General features: G+C 40.0%; 1 pseudogene; it reads right to left on the reverse strand.

The window, feature by feature from the left end:
* Positions 1 to 4,726: 4,726 nt before the first annotated feature.
* On the reverse strand, positions 4,727 to 5,050 carry LOC148005585 (ATP synthase peripheral stalk subunit F6, mitochondrial pseudogene; annotated as a pseudogene).
* Positions 5,051 to 12,992: the final 7,942 nt, after the last annotated feature.

Raw genomic sequence — 12,992 nt, forward strand, 5'->3', positions numbered from 1 at the left:
CTGTGGTCCTTTTTGTTTCTACTGGGTTGATTTCTGCTCTGAGTTTGATTATTTCCTGCCTACTACTCCTCCTGGGTGTATTTGCTTCTTTTTGTTCTAGAGCTTTTAGATGTGCTGTCAAGCTGCTGACATATGCTCTTTCCTGTTTCTTTCTGCAGGCACTCAGCGCTATGAGTTTTCCTCTTAGCACAGCTTTCATTGTGTCCCATAAGTTTGGGTATGTTGTATCTTCATTTTCATTAAATTCTAAAAAGTTTTTAATTTCTTTCTTTATTTCTTCCTTGACCAGGTTATCATTGAGTAGAGCATTGTTCAATTTCCACGTATATGTGGGCATTCTTCCCTTATTGTTATTGAAGACCAGTTTTAGGCCGTGGTGCTCCGATAGCACGCATGGGATTATTTCTATCTTTCTGTACCTGTTGAGGCCCGTTTTTTGACCAATTATATGGTCAATTTTGGAGAAAGTACCATGAGGAGCTGAGAAGAAGGTATATCTTCTTGCTTTAGGATAGAATGTTCTATAAATATCCGTTAAGTCCATTTGGCTCATGACTTCTCTTAGTCTGTCGACATCACTGTTTAATTTCTGTTTCCATGATCTGTCCATTGATGAGAGTGGGGTGTTGAAATCTCCCACTATTATTGTGTGAGGTGCAATGTGTGTTTTGAGCTTTAGTAAGGTTTCTTTTATGTATGTAGGTGCCCTTGTATTTGGGGCATAGATATTTAGGATTGAGAGTTCATCTTGGTGGATTTTTCCTTTGATGAATATGAAGTGTCCTTCCTTATCTTTTTTGATGACTTTTAGTTGGAAATTGATTTTATTTGATATTAGAATGGCTACTCCAGCTTGCTTCTTCTGACCATTTGCTTGGAAAGTTGTTTTCCAGCCTTTCACTCTGAGGTAGTGTCTGTCTTTGTCTCTGAGGTGTGTTTCCTGTAGGCAGCAGAATGCAGGGTCCTCGTTGCGTATCCAGTTTGTTAATCTATGTCTTTTTATTGGGGAGTTGAGGCCATTGATATTGAGAGATATTAAGGAATAGTTATTATTGCTTCCCGTTATATTCATATTTGGATGTGAGGTTATGTTTCTGTGCTTTCATTCTCTTTTTTTTGTTGCCAAGACGATTAGTTTCTTGCTTCTTCTAGGGTATAGCTTGCCTCCTTATGTTGGGCTTTACCATTTATTATCCTTTGTAGTGCTGGATTTGTAGAAAGATATTGTGTAAATTTGGTTTTGTCATGGAATATCTTGGTTTCTCTATCAATGTTAATTGAGGGTTTTGCTGGATACAGTAACCTGGGCTGGCATTTGTGTTCTCTTAGGGTCTGTATGACATCAGTCCAGGATCTTCTGGCCTTCATAGTTTCTGGCGAGAAGTCTGGTGTGATTCTGATAGGTCTCCCTTTATATGTTACTTGACCTTTTTCCCTTACTGCTTTTAATATTCTTTCTTTATTTTGTGTGTTTGGTGTTTTGACAATTATGTGATGGGAGGTGTTTCTTTTCTGGTCCAATCTATTTGGAGTTCTGTAGGCTTCTTGTATGTCTATGGGTATCTCTTTTTTTAGGTTAGGGAAGTTTTCTTCTATGATTTTGTTGAAGATATTTACTGCTCCTTTGAGCTGGGAGTCTTCACTCTCTCCTATACCTATTATCCTTAGGTTTGATCTTCTCATTGAGTCCTGGATTTCCTGTATGTTTTGGACCAGTAGCTTTTTCCGCTTTACATTATCTTTGACAGTTGAGTCAATGATTTCTATGGAATCTTCTGCTCCTGAGATTCTCTCTTCCATCTCTTGTATTCTGTTGGTGAAGCTTGTATCTACAGCTCCTTGTCTCTTCTTTTGGTTTTCTATATCCAGGGTTGTTTCCATGTGTTCTTTCTTGATTGCTTCTATTTCCATTTTTAATTCCTTCAACTGTTTGATTGTGTTTTCCTGGAATTCTTTCAGGGATTTTTGTGTCTCCTCTCTATGGGCTTCTACTTCTTTATTTATGTTTTCCTGGAATTCTTTCAGGGATTTTTGTGTCTCCTCTCTATGGGCTTCTACTTGTTTATTTATGTTTTCCTGGAATTCTTTCAGGGATTTTTGCGATTCTTTCAGGCATTTTTGCGATTCCTCTCTGTAGGCTTCTACTTGTTCTCTAAGGGAGTTCTTCACGTCTTTCTTGAAGTCCTCCAGCATCATGATCAAAAATGATTTTGAAACTAGATCTTGCTTTTCTGGTGTGTTTGGATATTCCATGTTTGTTTTGATGGGAGAATTGGGCTCCGATGGTGCCATGTAGTCTTGGTTTCTGTTGCTTGGGTTCCTGCGCTTGCCTCTCGCCATCAGATTATCTCTAGTGTTACTTTGTTCTGCTATTTCTGACAGTGGCTAGACTGTCCTATAAGCCTGTGTGTCAGGAGTGCTGTAGACCTGTTTTCCTCTCTTTCAGTCAGTTATGGGGACAGAGTGTTCTGCTTTCGGGCGTGTAGTTTTTCCTCTCTACAGGTCTTCAGCTGTTCCTGTGGGCCTGTGTCTTGAGTTCACCATGCAGCTTTCTTGCAGCAGAAAAGTTGGTCTTACCTGTGGTCCCGAGGCTCAAGTTCGCTCGTGGGGTGCTGCTCACAGGCTCTCTGCAGCGGCAGCAACCAGGAAGACTTGTGCCGCCGTTTCCGGGAGCTTCAGTGCACCAGGGTTCCAGATGGTCTTTGGCTTTTTCCTCTGGCGTCCGAGATGTGTGTGCAGAGAGCAGTCTCTTCTGGTTTCCCAGGCTTGTCTGCCTCTCTGAAGTTTCAGCTCTCCCTCCCACGGGATTTGGGTGCAGAGAACTGTTTATCCGGTCTGTTTCCTTCAGGTTCTGGTGGTGTCTCAGCCAGGGGTCCTGCCGCTCCTGGGCCCTCCCCCACGGGAGCCCAGAGGCCTTATACAGTTTCCTCTTGGGCCAGGGATGTGGGCAGGGGTGAGCAGTGTTGGTGGTCTCTTCTGCTCTGCAGCCTCAGGAGTGCCCACCTGACCAGGCGGTTGGGTCTCTCTCTCACAGGGTCTGGGGGCAGAGAGCTGCTGCGGGCCAGGATCCGCGGGTGTGGGACTTCTGGTAAACACAGAACGTGCCCGGTCCTAGAGGAATTCTGCTTCCCTGTGTCCCAAGCTCACCAGGCAGCTTTCTTGCAGCAGAAAAGTTGGTCTTACCTGTGGTCCCGAGGCTCAAGTTCGCTCGTGGGGTGCTGCCCACGGGCTCTCTGCAGCGGCAGCAACCAGGAAGACCTGTGCCGCCCCTTCCGGGAGCTTCAGTGCACCAGGCTTCCAGATGGTCTTTGGCTTTTTCCTCTGGCGTCCGAGATGTGTGTGCAGAGAGCAGTCTCTTCTGGTTTCCCAGGCTTGTCTGCCTCTCTGAAGGTTCAGCTCTCCCTCCCACGGGATTTGGGTGCAGAGAACTGTTTATCTGGTCTGTTTCCTTCAGGTACTGGTGGTGTCTCAGGCAGGGGTCCTGCCGCTCCTGGGCCCTCCCCCACGGGAGCCCAGAGGCCTTATACAGTTTCCTCTTGGGCCAGGGATGTGGGCAGGGGTGAGCAGTGTTGGTGGTCTCTTCCCTCTGCAGCCTCAGGAGTGCCTGATTTGATTTTCTAAATTTTCTACCCAGCCGCTTTGCTGAAGTTTTTTATCAGGCTTCCTATTTATCTGGTGGAATCACTGGGGTCAATTAAATATACTATCATATCATCCCCTAATTGTTATATATTGACTTCCTCCTTTCCAATTTGTGTCAGTTTGACCTCAATTTGCTGTCTGATTGCTCTGACTAGGACATTGAGTACTATATTGAATAAGTAGGGAGAGAGTGTGCAGTCTTGTCTATTCCCTGATTGTAATGGGATTGCTTCAAGTTTCTCTCCATTTACCTTGATATTAGCTACTGGTTTGCTGTATTTTGCTTTTACTATGTTTTGATTTGGATGTTGAATTCTTAATCTTTCCAGGACTTTTATCATGAAGTGGTGTTGAATTTTGTCAAATGCTTTCTCAGAATCTAATGAAATAATTATCTTTCTTTTTTCCTTTGATTTCATTTACATAGTGGATTATGTCTATGGATTTCTGTATATTAAACCATCCCTGCATCCCTGGGATGAAGCCAGCTTGATCATGATGGATGATTGTTTTGAATTGTTTTGGGGTTTGGTTTGCAAGAATTTTATTGAGTATTTTTGCATCGATATTCATAACGGAAACTGGTTTGCAATTCTTGCTCTTTGTTGGGTCTTTGGGTGTTTTAGTTATAAGCATAATTGTGGCTTCAGAAAATAAATTGTGTAGTGTTTCTTCTATTTCTTCTATTCTGTGGTATAGTTTGGACGGTATTGGTATAAGGTCTTTTATGGAGTTATGATAGAATGCTGCACTGAACCCATTTTATCCTGAGTATTTTTCAGTTGAGAGACTTTTAGTAACTTCTTTTATTTCTTTAGAAGTTATGGGAATGTTTAGATGGTTTATTTGATCCTGATTTAATTTGATATCAGGTATCTGTCTAGAATATTTTCCACTTGATCCAGATTTTCCAGTTTTGTTGATTATTGGCTTTTGTAGTAGGATCTGATGATTTGTAAATTTTCTCAGATTCTGCTGTTATGTCTCCCTTTTCATTTTTTAACTGTAAAGTGAATGTTTATTTGAATATTTTAGGTTAGCTTTAGTAATAATTTATTAGAAATTGCAACATGGTATATGTTCCTCAAGACTGGGTTTTGTCAATGACTTCAAATTTGAGATCCTCAAAGTTGAAGGTAGGAAACTTATCCATCTCTCCTTTACCAACATTTGTTTAAGGTTAAAAAGCTCTCTGTCCAGATATTGGTGATACTCTGGGCCAGTATCAACAGGTCCTCCAGATGTCTGTTGCTTTGTTTTGACCACTTTAATCTTGTCCACGAAGTTTCTGTGCAGGATCAAGTTCCTTATTAAACACCACAGCTGTAACACCAATGTTCCTCCTCAATTGCACAGAGACTGCTGACCAAAGGACAGAGGAGAGCCTGAAGATCCTCGAAATGATCATGGTTTAGTCTGTGGTACTTGCACTGAGTCCCAAGTTGTCAGAGTCACCACCGCCACTACTGTTCAACTCCTCCCTTTCATTTTGTTAATTTGAATACATTCTCTGTGCCCTCTGGTTAGTCTGGTTAAGGGTTAATCTGTCATGTTGATTTTCTCAAACAACCGGCTCCTAGTTTTGTTGTTAATTTGTTTAGTTCTTTTTTGTTTTACTTGGTTGATTTCAGCCCTGAGTTTAAATATTTCCTAAATCAATGTATTTGATTCTTTTTTTTTCTAGAGCTTTTATGGGTGCTGTCAAGTTGTTAATGTATGCTCTCTCTAGTTTCTTTTTGGAAGCACTCAGAGTTATTAGTTTTCCTCTTAGCATTACTTTCACTGTATCCCATAAGTTTGGGAATCTTGTACCTACATTTTCATTATATTCTAAAAAGTTCTTAATTTCCTTTTTCTTTTTATTTCTTCCTTTACAAAGTTATCATTGAGTAGAACATTGTTCAACTACCATGTGTATGTGGGCTTTCTGTGGTTTTTGTTGTTATTGAAGAGACAGCCTTTGTCTGTAGTAAGATGATATGATACATGGGATCATTTCTGTCTTCTTGTGTTTGTTTATGCCTGTTTTGTGACTGATTTTATGGTCAATTATGGAGAAGGTACCATGAGGTACTGAGAAGAAACTATATTCTTTTGTTTTAGGATGAAGTGTGCTAAAAATATATGTTAAATCCATTTGGTGGAAAATTTGTTAGTTTCTCTATGTCTCTCTTTACTTTCTGCTTCCATGATCTGTCCATTGATGAGAGAAGGGGTGTTGAAATCTCCTACTCTTATTGTGTGGTGTGAAATGTGTGCTTGGTGCTTTAGTAATGTTCATTTTATAAATGTACGTGTCCTTGCATTTGGAACAGAGGGATTCAGTTTTGAGAGTACTTCTCAGTAGATTTTTCCTCTGATGAATATGAAATTCTTCCTCTTCTTTTTGAAAACTTTTAATGGAAAGTCAATTTTGTTTGATATTAGAATGGCTACCCCAACTTGTTTCTTAGGACCATTTGCTGAGAAAATTGTTTTCTAGTCTTTTACTCTGGGGTAGTGGCTGTCTTTGTCACTAAGGTGTGTTTTCCTTATGCAGCAAAGCGCTGGGTCCTCTTTAAGTATCCAGTCTGTTAGTCTATTTCTCTCTATTGGGAAATTGAGTCCATTGATGTTAAGAGATAGTAAGAAAAAGTGATTGTTGTTTCCTGTTATTTTTGTTGTTTGAGGTGTAACTATGTTTGTGTCTCACTTCCTTTGGGCTTGATGCAAGAAAATAAATTTCTTTCTTTTCCCCGGTTGAAATTTCTCTCCTTCTGTTAGAGCTTTCTCTCTATTATTTTTTGTAGGGCTGAATTTCTGGAAAGTTATTGTGTAAACTTGTTTTTTTATGGAATATCTTGGTTTCTCCATGAATGTTAATTGAGAGGTTTGCTGGATACTGTGACTGGGTTGGCATTTGAGTTCTCTTAGAGTCTATATGACTTCTGCCCAGGATCAGTCGCTGGTGAGAAGTCTGGTTAATTATGATAAGTCTGCCTATATATGTTACTTAACCTTTTTCCTTTACTGCTTTTAATATTCTTTGTTTTGTGCATTTGGTGTTTTGACTATTATGTGACAGGAGGAATTTCTTTTATGGTCCAATCTATTTGGAGTTCTGTAGGCTTCTTTTACGTTTGTGGGCTATCTCTTTCTTTAGGTTAGGGAAGTTACCATCTATAATTTTGTTGAAGATATTTAGCAGCCTTTTAATTTGGTAGTCTTCACTCTCTTTTATACTTCTTATTCTTAGGTTTGATCTTCTCATTGTGTCCTTGATTTTCTGGATGATTTTAGTTAGGAGCTTTTTGCATTTCACTGTTTCTTTGGCAGTTGTGTCCATGTTTTCTATGGTATCTTCTGCTCTCAGAATCTCTCTTCTATCTCTTATATTATGTGTGATTCTTACGTCTATGACTCCTTATCTCTTTCTTAGGATTCCTATCTCCAGGGTTCTCTTCCTTTGTATTTGTTTATTGTATATATATATATATATATATATATATATATATATATATATATATATATATCTGTTTTTAAATCTTGGGCTGTTTCTTTAAATTCCTTTACCTGTTTGGTTTTCCTGTAATTCTTTAAGGGATGTTTGTGTTTCCTCTTTAAGGGTATTTACTTGATTACTTCTGTTTTCCTTTATTTCTTTAAGGGAGTTTTTTATGTCCTTCTTAAAGTCCTCTATCATCATTATGAGGTGTGATGTTAAATCTTAACCTTGTTTTTCCAGAGTTTTTGGATATTCAGTATTTGCTTTGGTGGGAAAACTGAGCTCTAGTGGTATGAAATAGTCTTGGTTTCTTTTCTTAGCGTCCTACACTTGCCTCTCACCACCAGGTTATCTCTGGTGTTAGCTTGTGTTATTCTCTCTGTTAGTGTCTTGATCTTCTTGTAAGCCTGCTTGTCAGCACTCCTGTAGACTTGTTTATTAATAGCCAGATCTGTGTTCAGAGAGCTGTGTGACCGCTCAGTTCTGGATGCAGGCAAAAACTAGAAGAGTCCTGTCCCAGACTTCTCCTTGATTTGTGTGTCTTGAGGACTGTAGGGGAGTCACTCAGAGAAGAAGAGTTTGTCTTACCTCTGCTCTCAGGTGTATCAGCCTCTGGTTTCGTCCTATGAAGAGCATTTTAGTGAAAAGTAGCAATTTGAAAAAGGAAAAAAAAACATATAATATGTTTGGTTCAAGTGAAATTGACTTGACTCCTATATTGAATGACATAAATGTATTAAGAGAGTGATAATTTTCGGGCCTGACCTCACCCAGCTAAACTTAGTTCCAAGCATGATGGCACACACCTTTAATACCAGGAGACTGAGGCAAGCAGATCTCTTGATTCCTAGGCCTGCCTTCTTTACACCATGTTCCAAGTAGAGAAACACTGAAATTCTGGCCTGTGGTACATGTTTTCACCCCAGCAATCAGGAGAGAGAGACATGCAGATCTCCGCGATCAAGGTAAATTATAAAGCAAGTTCTAGGATAGCAAATTTTAGGAAGTGAAGTAAATGAAAAACATAAAGCTGCTAATAATGCAGTAAGAAAAGAGGGTCATGTTCTAGTTGCAGAGAGCATCATAATTCTATAGATTCAGCCATGTGGATTTGGATTTAGAGTCAACAATGTAACGGATTCCTGTGACAATTGATGTCCGCTTGAACTAAGAAATTAACTGTGATTAGGAAGAGATCATCATCCCTGTGGGAAAATCTGGAAAGTATTTTCTGAGATTACAATGAAGCTGTGCTCCAGAGATAGCCAAGCTTTTACTTCATGATGACAGTGGAGTTGGTAATTTATAAGATTCATCCTGGTGGTGGTGGCTTTGAAGGTATAAAGAGAAAATGGAGAGTAGCTGAGACTTGGCACTGTGAGATTCCAGGGAGTATCATTGGTAAAGATGCAGTCTCAGTTTCAGTTGATGGCCAAAAACTGAAGAGAACATGGAAATGAGTTAAAGAAGGTTTCCATGAAGAAATCCTGTGAGAGGTTATTGATAAATTATAGTTGCTGTGGAAAACTACAGTGGATTGGAGATGCCAGTACCATGAGATGATCAACAGCAACAACAGCAGCAAGGTGAGGTCATATCAGAGCATAGATATGTGCATCACAGACTTTACAACTTGAAGCTGTAACATTTTTTTTCTTTTTCTTTTTTTCGGAGCTGGGGACCGAACCCAGGGCCTTGCGCTTCCTAGGCAAGCACTCTACCACTGAGCTAAATCCCCAACCCCGAAGCTGTAACATTTAATGTGCCTTGGAGACCCCATAATATTTGAGAAGGGAAGCAATGGTATATCTGCTGAGGAAAGCTGCTAACCAGGAATGGAAGCTCACAAAAAGAATTGTTGTGCTTTCAACAAAAAATGTCAAAAGTTCTAATTTTTAACAGTGTTTTGACATCAGACATGGGGATGCAGAGTTTAGTTTATCCAGAGAGGCTTTTTCCCAGTATTTATTCACTATGAGATTATTTGATGTACATAGCATACGTCATCTAATTTTTGATTTTTACTTTAAAGGCAATTAAACTTATGTAATTGAATGAATCTCAGAAAAGACTTTGATCTTTTGACTTTTAATATTGATGAGACTGATAAATACTCTGGAGACTCTTGTAGTTAGACTAAATATAATTTACATTATGCTATGTTTAGGTATGACCTCCATATACTCATATATTTAAAGAAGCCTATGTGGACTAGGGCAAAAAATGTGTTTGTTTGGCCCAGAAAGTGGCAGTCTTTGGAGTTGTGACCCTGTTGGCGGAAGTGTGTCATTGTTGGCTTGGGTTTGAGAGCTTCATCTTAGCTGCCTGAGGATGCCAGTCTTATTCTTTTTGGCTATAGAACAAGATGTTGCACTTTTTTCTTCTCTTGTTCCATGCCTACCTGGGCATTCCTATTCTCCTGTCTTAATGATAATGGACTGATCCTCTGAATCTGTAAGCTGGCACTATTAAAAGATGTACCAACAAAAGTTACCTTAGTCATGTTGTTTGCTCTCAGAAGTAAAATCCTAAGACAGCTCTCAGGCTTGAATACTTGTTTCTGAGTTGGTTGACCTATTCTGGAAGGTTGTGAAATCTGTAGGAGATCTTGTATTGAGAGAGGGGTTATAACTTATATTAATTATGGTACTTTAGGGTCACAGAACTTGCAGAACAAACCTTTCTCTCCATGGAAAACTAATGTATTGGAATGGCTTACAATCTAGAGTCCAACTAATCCCACAATGGCTATAGAAAGTACAAAAATGTAATAATTTCTTATTTGCACAAAGTTGGATGTTTCAGGTGGTCTTAAGTAATGGCGCCAAAGTGGCCACAGTACCGAGAATCAGGAGTAGGCCTGGTTAACTTTAAGAAAAGGCAGAGACTCTGGTCATTTGTGCGAAGAGAATGCCAATGCTTTACTGAGCTTCAAAATACATATACCCCAAATTCACTGGGTGGAAAATCTCAGGAAGCACAATGGAAAAATGAGTTTACGTTCTCAGCAGGAAAACAGAAACTGAAACCAAGAACTGACATCAAAGATGTTAGAGCCCAGGTGTTACAGCCCAGGTCCTAACAGAAAGGTCAGGATGTTCCTTTCTAAAGAGAAAGGGGTTTCAAATGCATCAGAAAGGCTCAGCAGTGGGTAAACACTGAGGGTCCCCAAGAGGGTCCAACACTTCAGTATATGATGGAATCCAGAAAAATTGGGATCCAGTGTCAGTGAAGAAATCAATGAACTTACAAGGTGGAGGAAACAGGCAAATAACAAAACCTTCATTCTTCGATCTCCTTATATAGCCTTCCATCAGAAGTTATGTCCTAGACTGAAAGATAATCTTTCTACTTCAAGATTTGAATCAAAGTCTTTCCACCTCAAATGTCTAGACTAGAAGCAGATTCAACCACTTCAAACCAAGCAGAAAATTTCTTACAGATGTACCTTCCATTACCGAATTATAGTTTAGTTCACATATAGTCAAGTTGACAATCATGAATAGCCATCAAAGAGCTGATGCACACTGTGTTCTGACTTAGTTTCTTGACTGTTGATGCGATATGACAAGTTGATCTCCTTCCAGCTTCTGTGATGGGATGATCCCCTTGGATTTCTAGGAAGGATAAGCACTTCTTCCTCTAAATTGTCTATTTCAAATATTTGTTCACAGCAATAAAATGAACAGCTGGTTCACTTGGATAGTTGACAATACTGCAGGTTTGATGCTAACATTGTATGCATTGGAAAGACAAAAGAGACAATTAGAAGAGAGAGGATAAGTGCAGGATATTTATCAATCCATGCAATAGGCGGACAGTCTGGGGGCACTCTGCCCTTGGCTCTTGTACAGAGTTCACCATGAGACAAAAAGGAACAGCTGGGTCCTTCCAAATCACAGGATGACAAATTTGGCTTCTCAGATCTGCCTTTTACAGTGAAAAGCATCTTATCCTATCCAGTGCTCAAAAGAAGGATATGGTGAACATTTTGATATTTATTTAGCCATTACTATCAACACAGTTACACTAATAGTAATTACCAGTAACCTAGTACATAGGTGCTGGCTGTTCAACAAAGTGCATTGGGTAGCATGCCGTTTTTTTCTTTTTTAATCTACTTTTCATAAGGATTCTAGCTCTCCTCTAGCCCCAAACAGAAGTATTGGAAGAGAAAAGTTATTAGGATACAGTGAGCATGTTTAGCAATAGTTCTTTGAGGGCATGCTCTATCTTCTTTGGCAGCTGTTCAGTCCTGTAGGGAACATCAAACAGAACTCAACAGCTGAAAATCAGTCCTCTAGGCAGGCAGACAGCAGGCATGAAGTGGTAGCTATAGTCCTCTCCTCAAGCAGGCAGATACAAGACAGCTATAGTTCAATTCTAAAGAAACTGATGGGCTCACTGACCAAATTAAGGGGAGATTGTGGAAGTAGCAAGCCATCCTAGGAACCCTCTAAGCAGTTATTTGGAGAGTTTCTCTTAATGGCTACTTATTACAAGTTGAACTCAGCAATGCTAGGTAAGGTGAACCAATGCACGTGTATTGTTAGCAAAGAATAGTGAGGTGCAGCAAATCAAATAAATGCTCAGTGCTCAATTCCCAGTGTTGTGGGTCCCTATTTATACTCCTTATTTCCAAGGTTCTATCATGTGTTTGCTATATCAAATCATATTTTCACTTGTGTCTGCTTCAGGAAAACATTCTCTAACTTATATGCTCCAGATAAATATCCCTTTACCTGTGTGTCCCAGCAGAATATTCTTAGCTATAACTAACTTTCCAAAGAAACTAGAAGTACCCACTTTAGCAGAGGCATTACCTAATTCCACCTATCACTACTTCAAATGACAAAGTGAAAGAAAGAGCAGGTCTTGTAGTCATTGTACAGTTGAAATGTGCTCTCTGGGCTGTTGTAGAGAAGCCAAAAATATTTATTTTTCTTATTTATTTATTATTTATTAAATGTATATGCATTGAGGTGATTCCTGCAGGTGCCATGGCAGGAAGAGAAATGATCTGTAAAGAGCTCAGAGTGAAAACTAACTTTAGCCTGATTTGCAGGATCAAATTTTGGGAGTCTGATATCATGCACTTTATTCTCATATATTTAAATACCATATAATTTGGGGAAAAAGTTTCCTGGTGTTACACAATCTCCAGTGCACATGAAGGCACAATTGCAATGATATTTAACTCAAATATGTATTTCTTCAAAGAAGATGGATTCTTTCGATCGACTGCCTGTATTAGCTTAGTGACATAGGAAAGGACGTGGCATGGCTTCATTCATGGAGATAGCTTAAAAGTTGTTTGGGGCTCTGTGCACCCAAATCCCGTGGGAGGGAGAGCTAAACCTTCAGAGAGGCAAACAAGCCTGGGAAACCAGAAGAGACTACTCTCTGCACATACATCTCGGACGCCAGAGGAAAACACCAAAGGCCATCTGGAACCCTGATGCACTGAGGATCCCGGAGGGGGCGGCGCAGATCTTCCTGGTTGCTGCCGCCACAGGGAGCCCGAGGGCAGCACCCCGCGAGCGAACTTGAGCCTCAGGACCACAGGTAAGACCAACTTTTCTGCTGCAAGTGACCTGCCTTGTGAACTCAAGACACAGGCCCAAAGGAACAGCTGAAGACCTGTAGAGAGGTAAAACTACACGCCCGAAAGCAGAAGACTCTGTCCCCATAACTGACTGAAAGAGAGGAAAACAGGTCTACAGCACTCCTGACACACAGGCTTATAGGACAGTCTAGCCACTGTCAGAAATAGCAGAACAAAGTAACACTAGAGATAACCTGATGGCGAGAGGCAAGCACAGGAACCCAAGCAACAGAAACCAAGACTACATGGAAGCATCGGAGC

This window comes from Rattus norvegicus, chromosome 5, assembly GCF_021556685.1.
Source record: "Rattus norvegicus strain SHRSP/BbbUtx chromosome 5, alternate assembly SHRSP_T2T, whole genome shotgun sequence".
NCBI lineage: Eukaryota > Metazoa > Chordata > Mammalia > Rodentia > Muridae > Rattus > Rattus norvegicus.